This window comes from Alligator sinensis, unplaced genomic scaffold (genome assembly GCF_000455745.1).
Source record: "Alligator sinensis unplaced genomic scaffold, ASM45574v1 scaffold408_1, whole genome shotgun sequence".
NCBI classification, from domain to species: Eukaryota; Metazoa; Chordata; order Crocodylia; family Alligatoridae; genus Alligator; species Alligator sinensis.
Window position 1 is genome coordinate 205851 of NW_005842319.1, and position 15076 is coordinate 220926.

Consider the following 15076-nt stretch of genomic DNA (forward strand, 5'->3'; position numbering starts at 1 on the left):
CTGAAAGAAGGGATGAAATGAGTTCAAGGCACATGAGGGTATCAGCCTATCAATGCTGAATTGTTCGGCCTGACTCAGATATGCTCTGTTAACCCATGTGCTTGTGTCTGACTGCAGTTTATTGTTGCCCTGATGAACTGAGTTCAGGGCATATAAGGGTGTTAGCCTATCAATGCTAAATAACCCAGCCTGGCTCAGGCGTGTCCTGTTAATCTGTGTGTGTATGTGCGTATATGTGTTTGACTGATTCAGTGGTTGGAGGAGCCCAGCCCCATTGAAACTAACTTCCCACCCTTTTCTCTACCTTTCTCCCATCCCACCTACCACTTCATTCTCCCCCACCGCACTGCTTACTATTTGGATCTAACTCTGGCCCTGGCTTCAGCCCCACTCCAGTTTGATGCAGGTGCACATAGTTGCTCCAGCCCCAGCAAAGCCACACAGCAGTGCAAAGGAAGCTCTAGGGCTGCCATCATTGCTGCATGGCAGGACCAAGTCAGTACCAAAGCACCATGTGCTCTATTTCCCTGGTTGAGTGGGGTCAGACTGGGGGCCACAACCAGTGGATAAGTGGCAGCTGTAATGTCAGGGAGAAGGGAGGGGCAGAGGCAGGGGTAAAGTAAGGCAGGGCAGGGCAGGGCAGAGGCTTCAGGGGTGAGGCAGTGGGGGCATGGACAGAAGCTCCAGTTGTCACTTCTACTCCAATGTCAGGTCAGTGCTGGAGTCAGATCTGTAACAGCTGCCCACCTCTCCACTTGTACTTAAATAAAAAATGAAGGGCATTTCCCCCATTTTAAATGGGAAGCCAGAAACTTATCTTGGTTTCAAGCAAATATGGTACTAACTTCCACTGTTGGGTTACTGCTACCCACAAAATCAGTAAAGCTCTTAACGTAGCATTCCTGTCCTAGCCCTAGAAGAAGAATGGAATGCCCATACCTTGGGGCCACAGGAAATTGCTGTTGGTGAAACAAGGTGCAATTTCAAATGCACCTTAAAGTCAAGAGCTATTATTTTTTGCTCTTTCTTCAAATCTTGTGTTAAGCTGTTTTGTTTTGTTTTTAAAAAACCTTTGGGCATAAGTGACAATGTCACTTGCTATTAGAGCAGAACGCTTTGACATAGTTGACATGAAATTTACTTAATGGTAGATCAGCCTGGAAAGTGTACAAAGGCTGATATGTCTGAGGAAGAAAGTGTAAGTACATGTAACTATCAAGGAATATTATCCTATTCCCAGGATACTTGTTACTGAATTCTAATATCAGAATATCAACAAGGGAGCTTTGAAACACTGGAATTACACAAAGATGTAACTAAGTGTGTTTCTAAGAGCAGATTGTTCTAATGGATTATCCCCATTGTTGTTCCACTCTCTTTTTTCTTTAGAAGTATTAGTTCCCACAAGCTTGTAATTGGTATGGAATTCAGATAGATGAAGTCAATTTTCTGTACATAGCTTTATTAGAATAATCATTAAAACTCATTATTTTTAACACACCAAGGTATTTATTTATTTAAGCTCTGTTTACAGAGTAGCTCAATTTGGCTGATGTCAGCTGGCAGTTCAATGAAACTCTGTGTTTCAGGTAAGGCTGTATGCGTTACATTGACCAAGACAGTAAATATTCACATGCGGAGAGGATTATAAAATGAGGTTATAAATATAACCCATGTGTAGCAACACATGGAATATTGTTAGATGAATACCATTTTTGCATATTCTAAATTTTAAATGAAGAAGTATTAGAGATTGAACATTTTTATACACACAGAAAATCTTTGTGTGTGTATGGAAATGATAGTAAAAGAGCATTCAGATGCATTCTTCTTACTCTTCCTGAGTTTTTCAGGCTGCTTTGCTTCATAAATTGTTTTTCTTCTATGAGTAGTTGGGAAAATCATGGGAAATTCAGATATCTGGGAAAAAAAAATCAGCCTAAATCAGAAGAAAAAAGGCAGCACATCTAAAATTTCCTATGGACTGTAATTTTTTTTTTTTAAATGGAACAATTAAAATGTTTTATCGCAATAATTTGGATACATTTCATTGAGTAACATCCAAATATTTCATTCAGATACTAAAACATTATAATATAAACATTGGGAATAACATACTTTATTAAAATTAATATACTATTGGGATTGCTATATTCATATGCAATAATCTGAAGAAAATTGATTGAAATGATAATATCAAAAGGTGCCTATACATGTACATTGAAGCTGCTCCAACACACTCTAATTACAATGTGTCAGAGCAGAACTGATTAATCGAGTCTGTTGGAGCATGGTAATTACCACACTCCCGAAGACTCCAGCATCATGGGTATCAGTGTCCCTACACTTAAAACGACAGCAGGGGTGTTTTAACTAAAGCTCGTTCAATGAATTGTAGGTAAAGCACCCCTGCCACCATTTTTCAGCACAGGGATGCTAATACACATGATTCTCTGAGTGCTTTAGTTAGAGTGGCTCTCGATGTAATGTTTTGTAATGTTCTTAACTTATGAAAGTGAGGTGGCGCTTTTATATATTTATTTTTATTGGAACAAAATTAAGATGTCAAAATTGTTCATGTTAACATATTTGCCTCATTGAAAAGTTTATTATGTTCCAATGAAATAGTTCAGTCTGATGAAATTAGTGCTTTTGCTAGAAAACTCAATATTCATTAAAATGGTCTAGAGGCTTCCATTTCCTGAGGATGGCAGGGGATTTCAAACTCATAGGTTTGTGAAGTTCAGTCCCCCTTTCCTATGTGTAATCCTTTCAGTTGATTCTACATGGTCTAAATGGCTTTCTGTTATAGCTCTTTGTACTAAAGTTATGAAAAAAATAAAAACATAGCTATGTTGGAAAAATCCTAAGGTAGGATGTGGGATAAGGGTTTCTGTTGGCCTAGTTGTAACTGGGAAAGCTGGCATAACTATGTCATCAGTTGAGTTATATGCCATCATCAGCTTCATTGTAGGGGTCTCTAATACACCTGTACAGGTATAGCAGCAAAAGCATTGTCTTGCAGACAAACACTCAGAAAATAAATATGGTCAATGGGCTACAAAAAAAAATATGTCAGGTGGTTAGAGAGATGAAGAAATGCCAATATGTAGTATAATCCTCTGTGTGCAGACAGAAGTTACATTTTTTGCATGATGAGGCCCTAAGAGTGCTCTAAAGCCATGCCATGACACACGTGCACAGCTACTGAGAACTTTCAAAATGGCTCATCATGCAAAAAATTCACCCTTCTCAAATGAGATATTAGATAAAGGCACTCTAACTTAGAGTGCTTTAGGGAACTTAGGAGCTATCAGTGGGGGGAGGGGGAAGTGAGCAGCACCGAGCTGCTGGCTGCGCTTTGACTGAGCTGGAGGGTGGGGGTGGAACAGACCCCCCCCTTCCTCATGCCCCCCACCCCCAGTTTCCCTCAGCTGGGATACTGTGGGGAGTTGGGCTGGGGCCATAAAGCAAGGGGGTTCCATTCCACCTCCCCTCTCCAGCTCCAGCCAAGCAAAGCAGAGATGGAGAAAGGATCAGCATGAACTGCCAGCTTGTCGAGCCTGAGCTGGAGGGGGGGCTATAATGGAGCCCCCTCAGCTTGTGGGCCCAGCCCAGCTCCCCCCCCAGTACCCCAGCTGAGGGGGCTGGGGAGGCCATGAGGTATGGGAGGAGGGGGCTCTGTTCCACCCACCCCCTCCAGCTCAGGCCAAGCAAAACTTTTCATTTCCCTCTTCCCCTTCCCCTGCTGACAGCCATGGAGCTGTGAGGGGGAGAGGGGGCATGGCAGAGGAAAGGGATGGTTCAGCACACTCCTCAAAAGTACAGGAGTGTCCCTGCCTACTGGCCAGGAGGACTGGTGCAGGCAGACTTGATTCCCCCCGCCCTGCAACCCAACAGATGCACCCCTGTTGAGTCAGGGGAGTGCACTAACTCATGTCACTTTATGTAAAGTGCCATGAGTTAGAGTAGAAGGGGGGAGGGAGACTGAATGTCTGTCTGTGCCCTCCCTCTTACAGCTCAAATTAAAATCCACACAAAGCACAGTGATGACTTGATGCTGCTTAAAGTGAAGGGATACCCAGAATAGGTTAATCACAATAGGCAAGCTCGTCTTATCAATTAATTTAATACATTGGAACTGTCAATTTGGTTTCAGTTTTCTAGTACTTAACTGAACTTCTCAACTCCGTGTGGTGTTCACTCACTTTTAACTGAAAAATGACCTGATTGATATTTCCATGAAAAGGGTATCAAGGCTTTCTTCAAGGCTTCCATCATGGCTTTTTTTTTTTAATAAAGCCAGAGTTGATCTTATTTCTGTGAATGATCTGTTCCATAATTTAGGTTCTCTAAATGGAAGATAAGCAGGGAAAAATTAGTGTTAGCACTCAAACTGGTATTAAAAAGGTAGCTCACCTAGGGGGAAATGAATTTTGTCCTTTCATTGCCTTGTACTAAAATATATTGAGGTGCTGAAATTGTAGCCACTTGCAGGAATAATTTCCGGCAATTTTTACAGTCAAGTTTATGAAAACTGCATTGTGATTGTCAGATCATTTTTCAGCTTGTGGTTGTGATTCTAATTTAGAGCAATTTTCAGGTGGTAGAAAACTAGAACTCTACCAACACCTGTCATTTTTGGTTTAGTCTTTCTTTCAAATGAAGTCACTATTCATGTTGCATTGCATTGGGTTTTTTTCTGAAATTTAGGAACATAAGATTGAAAAGGGGCTACATGATCCATAAGGTCCAGTCTCCTGAATTCACAGGCAGTTGTTAACACAAGGGATTCCTGGTACACCATTTTAAATCCTTCTTTTCAACTGCAAGGTATAATACCCCAAATAACAAGAGCACCCTGCACCATGCCATAGGTTAAAACATAGTAAATGAGGTCATTGCCAATGCCCTGCTACTCTAATGACATGGAAGTAGTTGATCAGCATATGCTCAACATATACTAAGAAAAGGACCTTGCTCCATGTAAAAGAGGAAGGGAAAAAACTCACAGGTCCTGTCAATCCAGCCTATGGGGAAAAATTCATTCCTGACCCCAAATCAGAATGATTCTAAAAAGAGCAAAAATCTTCTACTTAGGAGCCTCTGGGTTTTCCAGCTATAGACACAAGTGTTGGTTCACCCCAGTCTGAAGTCCCGATGCCGCAGAGGAAGGATGGGGTAAAAAATCCAGAAGCCAGTAGCACTCCTAAGGAGAAAAAATATTTTCATGTTTCAAATGGTAGTGAGTAAAAGCTCTGAGAATGGGATCACAAGATATCTTCCATAACAAAAATGCTACTTTATTACTCCAACCTGGGTACTGCAAAAAAGTTACTTATCCCTATTTATATTCTTCCTAAATGCTTTGTGTATCATTCAGTATCTGCATTCCACTCATTTGGCTCCTTCAACCATGGGATGTTGTTGCAAGAAGAATGATTTCTAAGAAAAGACAGGATCCACCTGACGAAGAGAGGGAAGAGCATCTTTGCAAACAAGATCGCTTACCTAGTGAGTAGGGCTTTAAATTAGGTTTGCTGGGGGATGAAGACTAAAGCCCTGCAGTAAGTGGGGAAGCAGGAGACATGGGGGAAGAGCAAGCAAGAGGAAGCAAAAGGGGAGGCCTCCTCACTTTTCCTGAGAAAGTAGGACAATTAGCTAATTATATCAGGTGTCTACACAAACACACAGAGTCAAGGAAACAAGCAGGAAGAATTGGAAGTCCTCGCACAGTCATGGAACTATGATGTGACTGGAATAACAGAGACTTGGTGGGATAGTTCTCAGGACTGGAGCACTGTCATGGATGGATACGAACTGTTCAAGAAGGACAGGCAGGGGAGAAGAGGAGGAGGAGTTGTACGGTATGTAAAAGAGCTGTATGATTACTCAGGGCTCTAGTATAAACTGGAGATAGGCCTGTTGAAAGTCTCTGGGTTAGGGTCAGAGTGGGAAGCAACAAGGATGATGTTGTGGTGGGTGTCTGCTAGAGATCACCAGACCAGGAAGATGAGGAAGATGAGGCTTTCTTCAGGCAACTGGTGGATGTTTCCCAATCAGAGGCCCTGGTCCTTCTGGGGGACTTAAATCACCCTGACATATGCTGGGGGGGTGGGGGGGAGGGGCAATACAGCAGTGCACAGGAAATCCAAAGAAACACAAAGATCCACCCCCTCCCCAGTATGCCAACTTCTTTATAAAATATTCCAAAGAAAATTTTAGACCACCACACCATTAAACCTGCAGTATACCTACTATACACAGATGACTTTTTCTTCATCAGAACTGAATTCCTGGGCTTGATTATTGATTTCTACTACAGCTTTAACAACTACTATCTTTTGATGAAATTCTCTCTGGAATGCGTTTACACCAGCATCAATTTTCTAGGTACTGTGGTCAACATCCATAATTGTACCATAGAAACACCTATATACAAAAAACCTACAACCCACCTCATCTACCTCCACATAACTAGAATTGTTCTAAACACACCAAGGAAGTGGTAAACTACAGCCAGGCTCTCAGATACCACTATTATTCCTCTGAAGTACTCATGACCTCACTTACCAAAAAATTCCTTTACCAGCTAGGGCATTCCAGAATAAAATTAAACAACATCTTTAAACAAAAAGCCTCATGTTCCATATAGTAGTATACAATACAGAAAGAAAATCCTCATGGACTGTACAATCCTTGTGGTCACATACCCCTCCCCCCACCCACACCCACACATTGTAACCTACAAGAAAGATGATCAAATAAGTAATCTCTATATTTTTAGAGGATCACACCTTCCTTTTGATCAGCAAATGTGAAGTGGAACATAACTCTGCCTAAGCAACAAAAACAAAAGCTGCCAGAAGATCTTCACTATCACTACAATTACCACAACACATAGTAAAACATTACAATCCATGTAACATATACACGTCTATCACATAATGTGGTACTTCCCATCCAGCATACCGAATGCCTTCATGAAAACCCTGTGGATGAAACTAAATAACTACTACATTTCAGAATGAATTCTCACAGAAAAATGATAAAGGGCCTAATCATCCAATCACCAGTGAGTCAACATTTTTCACAGAACTACTACTCCGTCTCTGACCTCATGGTCCTTGCACTCAAGGGAAATCATACAATACCTTCAGATGATGGGCCTGAGATCAAATATTCATACCTTTACTCGAAACTAAAATCAATGGACTAAATACAGACCATGGTTTTATGACTCATTACATTTAATCTGCTCCCTCTGCTAGCCCTCTACATTCCACAAATATAACAGACCTCTTCTCTGTTGAATGGTTGGATTCTTTTACATAAATAGGTTTATCTATTTCATTATCTGTTTCTGAACAAATCATACATTTTACATATCCCCTGGACTATCACAAGTATAACATTCTGATTACATGGTTGACTGTATGAATAAAAGTTACCTTGAGTTTGTATTCATTAAATAGTTGTATGCTTATTTAGACATAGGCTGAGGAATGGGGTGGGCCAACCAGGCCATGGCCTGACCAGTTTTTAGCATGTTAATTTAGGTAGCTATGCAGTTAAAAAAATAGCTATCCAGTATTAACTGGAATGACAATTGCACATTTGTGGGTTATATAAATTAACATGCTAAAAGTTGGTCAGGCTGAAAGTCTTTTTACAATTTGGTATTGAGTTTCCATATCCCTCCTCTAATTCTGTACACTGCACAGAGTGATAGCACTTTAATTCCCCATCAATGACAAATGTTTTCTCTCGATTCATAGTAAGGTCTTTCACCTTATATAATTGGTGGTTAAAAAACATTTCTTCTGTTTGCTTCCTTATTACTATTTCTCATGTTTCTATTTCTCTACACTAAATTAAACCAAAACATTTTTAACTCAGTAAGTTGTCTGCTGTTATAGAAACCTCTAATGTGCTAATTGAAAATTAGAAGTTGAAATCCAATTTCTAAACGATTCTAATCTTAGAACTCAGTCTGACATCACTTGTTGTCATATAATTGTGGCTGAATGATTATAAGAAACTTAGTAAATAGCTTTAAGGTACTATCCAGAATCCTAGACCAAAATGCATCACATTCTCCAGATTGGGGGGGGGGGGGGGAATAAATGAGCTTACAATTGTGTTGGCTATACCGATAGTGAAAGAGAGTCTGCATTGACATTTTAAAAATTCAGTTTGGCTAAAATCTTATTGGATGTATAATCAATCTGTGTGCCTCTACATGTGCGCTTTATTGTGCATTACACTAAAATCTAATGCACAATGAAATGTCACCATCTACATATGTGCAACAATTACTATGCAGTAGATTAACTTAAAGTGTTGTTTGCTAATACTGATAGATACAGGTACTAGAAAAGGGCACTTTAAACTAATGTCCTAAACACACATGTAGATGCTGACCTGGGACCAAATTGCTGCTGATCAGCCCAGACAGCAGGGAGATATGATGGCTGCTTGGTTTAGCCCAGAGCTCCATGGGGGGGAGAGGTGAGAGGAGGGTGGAGCTGCCTCCCAAGCCCTGGACTATGCTGCTCTTGTAAGGCTCAATTTGCTCCCAAACCAGGTGCACATGTAGACATGTTCCAGGCACAGTTTAATGTACCTGAAGTTACTGCACAGTAAATTCAGGTGCATTAACTGCATGTGTAGACACAACCTCTGTTTACCAAATGATACAGTGGCATCGCACAACTAGCAGGACTCCAAGGTATTTGGTACAGTAGAAATAATACCAGCCAAAGAAAAGTCACCAGTTGAATTTCACAATTCTTATTTATATTAAACTGGACACCATGGAAAAGCATATGATGACTGGTTGTTATTTTCAAGATTAAGAGTGATGTAGGCTTACTGACCTTTTAACGGAATTCAAATTAAAATAATACTGGAAGTGATAAGAAACCATATTCTCGACAGGTTTAAATCTTATATAAATCTGAACATATAACTTCTGGAATGAGTATGTATAGTGGTTACCTTTGGAAAGTCAGTATTTGCCAATAACTATCTGATATGTTATTTGATATATTTTAAATATATACTTCTGAAAATGTAGGACAATATTGCAGTTAAGAACAGACACACTATTTTATAATATTGTTTCAGTTGTGGTTCAATTTTAAAATGGTTGGAGCGACCTGAGATTCATTTTGGGGGGAGGGGGGTTTGTTTGTTTGTTTTTCTTTTGTTTTGTTTTTTTTTCCTCATGAAATAAAAAATGTAAAATCTAGAGGACCAAACAAACTTTGCCTTGGCTCTGAAATTGAATGTTTCATTTTTTTGGCACCAGGAATATAAGGCAATGAAATAAAAATTTCAGTTCACAAAAATTACAGTAGGAAAGGGTAGTTCCTCTTTTAACCATCAGAGTAGTCAGTTGGGATACAGGAGACCCAGGTTCCACTGTCACCTCTACCTAAAAGTATTTGAACACACATCAACCATCTCACTGGAAAGAGCCATAGTCATGAGGCAATAGGCAGGCCACGAGTGGCCTACTTTTAGTCTCTCCTGATGATGCATGCACTGCTTTCATAGTTAGTGAGTTAAGAGAGCATGGTTAGGGCATTCCCCTGGGAGGTGGCAAACCTGGGTTCAAATGCATTTTGTGCCTGATTGAGAGCAGGCTTTTGAACAAGATCTCCCACCCCTCAGTAAAGTGCCCAAGACACTAAGCTTTATGGTGAACAAACATTAAAGGATCAGATTTGTGCACTGTGCAGGAAGGGATTCAGAAAAAGAAACCTCTAAAAAAAAGGCCCTATTGGTTTGTTAGAATGATCATTGTTTTAATCTTGTTATCTTGAGCCTCAGCCTACATCAGCCTATGGATGTATCTTTAAAGGTAGAAGAGGTACTACAAGAGAGACGATCCAAAGGAAAACTATAAATAATATTCAGTGAAAAGGCATTGAAATGTAAAAAACAAAATGGAGATCTGTCCAGGTTGAGCTGAAAGATTATGGAATATAGAAATTAAAACATTCAAAATCCTCAAGTGTCAGAAGGGTAAGCTACAGCAATTGCTGACTGTTAAAAGCAATAATGAGTTCATGATTAGTGCTGGCATTATGCAAATGAAAAACACTTAAGACAGTCTTTGAGATATCTGGTTTGAGGAGCCATTTTAGGCAGTACTCTGATATCAGTCACATGTCTCCTTCAAGTGTGAGTTCCACACTTGAAAAATCATGAGCTCAGATGGCAAAGGCACTGTCATCAGAGTAAACACTTTTTTTGTAAGCCAGTCACAGACAAGTCATTAATATACAGGTTGAAAAGGAGATGCAACACTTCTGATCCCTGAGGGAGGCCAGATTGAGCCACTTGTCTTGGTTTTATGTCTCCAAGAGCTATTTCGGTTGGCCAGGTGAACTCTAAAGCATCAACCACATTTTAATAGTTCAACTAGACAAGTGGCTCAATCTGGCAGAATTCCTAATATTTTCACCAGAAGACCAGTATCATATGCGACTGTTAAACTGAGGAAGACAACACCAGTCTTCAGGTTTTATCTGAAAGCTGATCTCAGTGAAGGTGGTTAAGGCTTGAACTTCATAAATTCATAGATTCATAGATGTAGGGTCAGAAGGGACCTAAGTAGATCATTAATTCCAACCCCCTGCCCTGGGCAGGAGAGAACACTGGGCTGATATGACCCCAGCTAGGTAATTGTCAAGCCTCCTCTTAAAGACCCCCAATCTAGGAGTCAGCACCACTTCCCTTGGAAGTTGGTTCCAGATCTTAGCTGCCCTGACTGTGAAATAGTGTCTTCTAATGTCCAGCCTAAACCTACTCTCAAACAACTTATGACTGTTATTCCTTGTCACTCCAGGAGGTGCATGGGTGAACAGGGTCTTTCCCATTCCCCACCAGTCCCCCCTGGTAAGTTTGTAGATGGCCACCAGGTCCCCTCTCAGCCTTCTCTTGTGAAGGCTGAACAGGTTCAGGTCCCATAGCCTCTCCTCATGGGGTCTGCCCTGCTGTCCCCAGATCATGTGAGTGACACTCCTCTGGACCCTCTCAATGCTAGCCACGTCTCTCCTAAAGTGTGGTGCCAAGAACTGGATGCAGTACTTCAACTGTGGCCTGTGTTGCATAGAGGGGGAGGATCACCTCCTTGGCCCTGTTTGTGATGCGTCTGTGGACGCATGACAAGGTGCAGTTGGCCTTACTGACTGCATCTTCACATTGGTGGCCTATGTTCATTTTGGAATCGATAATGACTCCAAGATCTCTTCCTGCCACTGTGCTTTTGAGAACGGAGTTCCCTAACCTATAGGTATGCTGCTGGTTCTTACTGACCAAGTGCAGTATCCTGCACTTGTCAGTATTGAATCCCATCCTATTCTCATTCGCCCACCCCTGTAACCTCTCCAGGTCCAGCTGTATCCTGTCCCTTCCTTCTAGTGTATCCTGTCCCTTCCTTCTAGTGTGACACCTCGCCCCAGATCTTGGTGTCATTGGTGAATTTGAACAGGGTGCTTTTCACCCCCTTGTCCAAGTCACTAATAAAGAGATTAAACAGTGAGGGCCCAAGGATTGAGCCCTAGGGGACCCCACTGCCCACATCCCTCCAGGTCAAATATGACCCATCCACCACCACTCTCTGGGTGCAGTTCCTCAGCCAATTTGAAACCCATCTGACTGTGTAGGCATCAATACCACAGTTGCCTAGCTTTTTAATGAGAATGGGGTGGGAGACAGTGTCAAAGGCCTTCCTGAAGTTCAGAAAGATTACATCCACTGTGACACCTGCATCCAATGATGTTGTGACCTGATAGTAGAAAGCAATCAGGTTGGTCTGACAGGACCTGCCCCTAACTTGATCAAAAGTGCTCCAGCCATGGTGGAATCCCACTTGGTCTGGGCTTAGAGAATAATCAGTTACTAGAGAAACACATTGCAGAACTAGTCTCTTGAGTGCCTGGTAGCAGACAGTCAGGAGGGAGATTGATCAGCAACTTGCTGCTGATTGTAGATCTTTGCCAGGCTTGTGTAGGCCAATAATTTTTGTTCAATGCCATGCTGATGGAATCAATATTTCATGCACAATACAGTTGAAAAAGTGGTGAAATTATGAGCTCGAGGACCGAGATGTTTCAGAAACTCTGCGTGCACGGTATCATAGCCAGTTGCAGTGCCAGATTTTAATTTGCACCAAACAGAGGTGAGTTCTGTTGGTGAAAAGGTTTGTGGAGGATCTTGGTTCTGAACATTTTGACCTAAATGATGCCATTCTTCATGTATTCTTTGCTTAAAATCCTTGTTGTTCTGGGGGGCTCTTGCCACTTTCAGAAGGTAGCTGGTGATGGCATTGGCCAATGCAGATGGTTGAGTTTGGGCTGGGGGACATTAAGCCACTTCCAGGTGGCAAATGAGGCCCCATCTTTTCTTACTGGAGTGGCAGAAATTAAGTTGTGAAGTTGAGTCCTCCCAGCAGTTCCGATGAGCATCATTGAGTGATTCAAGCAGATGATCTGCGATATCAGGATCACCAGACTTTTCATACTCATCTAGTAGAGCAGTACACTCTCCATCTACACAAAGAGTGTATAGGGGGTGAAATCCTCTGGGAAGAGAGGATTGTGCCACTTTATAGAAGGCACCACAGAAATGGTTATAGGCTTTGTCAACAGCCAACATGGCTTTGCTGCGGGCAGGTCATGCTTGACCAATCTCATCTCCTTCTACAATCAAGTAACTTGCCACCTGGATAAGGGAGATGAGGTTGATGTCATATACTTGGATTTCAAAATTGCCTTTGACTTGGACTCCTACAATCTCCTTATGGTTAAATTCAGAAATTGTGGCCTGGGGGTCAACCACAAAATTAACATGAGTCACCAATGTGATGTTATAGCCAGCAAAGTGAACAACACTCTGGCATGCATCACAAACAAAAGTAAGGATGTCATCCTCCCGCTCTACTCACCATTGGTGAGCTGGAGTACTGTGTCCAGTTCTGGATGCTGCATTTCAAGACCAATGTAGAGAAGTGGGAAAGAGTCCAGAGAAGGACCACATGAATGATTAGAGGTTATGAGGAGATAATTAGGACAGACCATATGAGGAGAGGCTGAAGGACATGGGACTGTTCAGCCTGGAAAAGAGAAGACTCAGGGGGGACTTGGTGGAAGCCTTTAAATATATAAGGGGTTAACATCAAGGGATAAGAGAACATCTATTCATCAAGGCACCCCAGGAAGACTAGGAATAATGGTCATAAACTGATAGACAATTGCTTCAGATTAGCTGTAAGGAAAAACTTATTTATGGTTCATGTGTCCAGAATCTGGTTCCCCCAGAGGTGGTACAGTCACCTTCCCTGAAGATCTTCAAAAGATGACTGGATGCACATGTCGCTGGGACCATCTGACCTCAGCAGTCTTTCCTGCCTTAGAGCAGGGTAGGGACTGGACTTGATGATCCTTTGAAGTCCCTTCTAGCCCCTAACTTCTATGAATCTATGAATCTGTGAAACTGGGATATGTTGCCATGGGATGGTAACAGTGGATGTTTCAATAGTGTCCATGAATAGAGACTCAAGGGGCCTCTCAAATATGAAACTCACCCAGTTTATCTTGAAGTCACCCTCAACCAGACTTTAACTTATAAATCACATCTCCATGTGTTCAATCAAAACACAGAATAACCTAGCTGCTAAACTTCCAGGCTCCACGTGTAGTGCCAATGCCTTCATGCTATGTTCATCTGCTCTCACACTGTGTTATTCAGTTGCAGAACCCTGTGCCCCTGTATGGGCTCATTCATCACAGAGCAAACTAGTGGACAGCAAACTGCATGCTATAATGCATCTTGTGTCAGACACATTGTGCCCCACTCCTCTCCCATGGTTACCAGTACTCAGTAACATTGCTCCCCATCATCTCCACCACACAAATGCTGAAGTAAACTTACTAGCCAGACTCCAGGATAACCTTACACTGCCAGTGCATTGGGACATATTCCACTAACCAATAGCTTGACTCCCCTCAAGATGCCTAATATAGTCCACCCTTTCAAATTCCTTTGACATTTCCTTATTTACTCAATGGCACAAAGAATGGTCAGCACAAGTACCACATCCTCTCTGATCCTACAGTCAGTGAACCAGGATTTAACTGGCCATGCCATTATTGGACACTTCTCAACCATTTTCAAACTGGACAGGTCACTGTGCCTTAAACCTATACCAATGGGGCCTTCACAATGACAATAAATGCCCTTATGAACAAGTTCAAACCATGTCCCATATTGTTGACTTGTGTCCATTTACAATGCTTCCTTGTGGCCTTCAACCTCTTCACAATGGTGATGACATTGCCTTAGGATGGCTGAAACAATATGCCAAAACTGCACACGCTAACTAAATAAATGGCAATTTCTATTTGGATGACTGTGCTCACTAAACCTAAGTACAGTTTAAAGACTTACATGAGATTCAAAGAAATTGACCATAATAGCTAAAAGTTGTGTAAGTTGTACATGTTGTACTGCACAATAGAGAGAAGATTTAGCATGCAAAATGGGAATTAATATTGTGCATTGTAAACCTGACTGAATTTAAAATACCTCTTTATTGAAGCTGAGGCCCCTACAAATGTTAAAATAATGGTGTGACTGGGATGTGAGGAATTCTATGCCCATCCTTAACATCACATCCCTGCCATACCACACATAGAAGGGGCCTTGTGTTTGGCAGGAAGCATGATAATTGGCACGGGGTATAACATATCTCAGTTTCTAATTGCACAAGTGACAGGGATAAGAACTGTCCCCTGGCTAAAGCTGCCCACTTCTGATGCTGATAGCTGCAGGGCAGCCCCGGATCTAAAAACCATTTATGTAGCCCAGTTGGTTTCCACACAGGTGTTTAAAGTCATAGGCATGGGAAGGCAGGGTTGGAAAGACCCTCCGCTACCATGCTTCCTTGTGCCTCTGTATGTAAAACACCATGTCTAGCCCAGTTGGGCTGTGCACACAGGTATACTAGCTGGCAGGCTAGGAACTAGCATGGGCGGGGGGGGGGGGGGGGGGGGTGGACACGCAC

The 15076-nt window shown here is 41.8% G+C and overlaps 1 long non-coding RNA gene across 2 annotated transcripts in view; it reads right to left on the reverse strand.

Annotated features, from left to right (window-relative positions):
- Positions 1-1507: 1507 nt before the first annotated feature.
- The window catches only part of LOC112551066, a 104411-nt gene continuing 90842 nt past the window's right edge, over positions 1508-15076 (reverse strand). The window contains exons 3-5 of one of the 2 annotated variants that reach the window (XR_003095208.1): positions 5013-5209; positions 4209-4352; positions 1508-1920 (exon numbers count right to left, since the gene is read on the reverse strand). This is a non-coding gene — a long non-coding RNA (uncharacterized LOC112551066). The remainder of the gene's footprint in view (positions 1921-4208; positions 4353-5012; positions 5210-15076) is intronic. The other variant, XR_003095209.1, reaches the window with a different exon arrangement.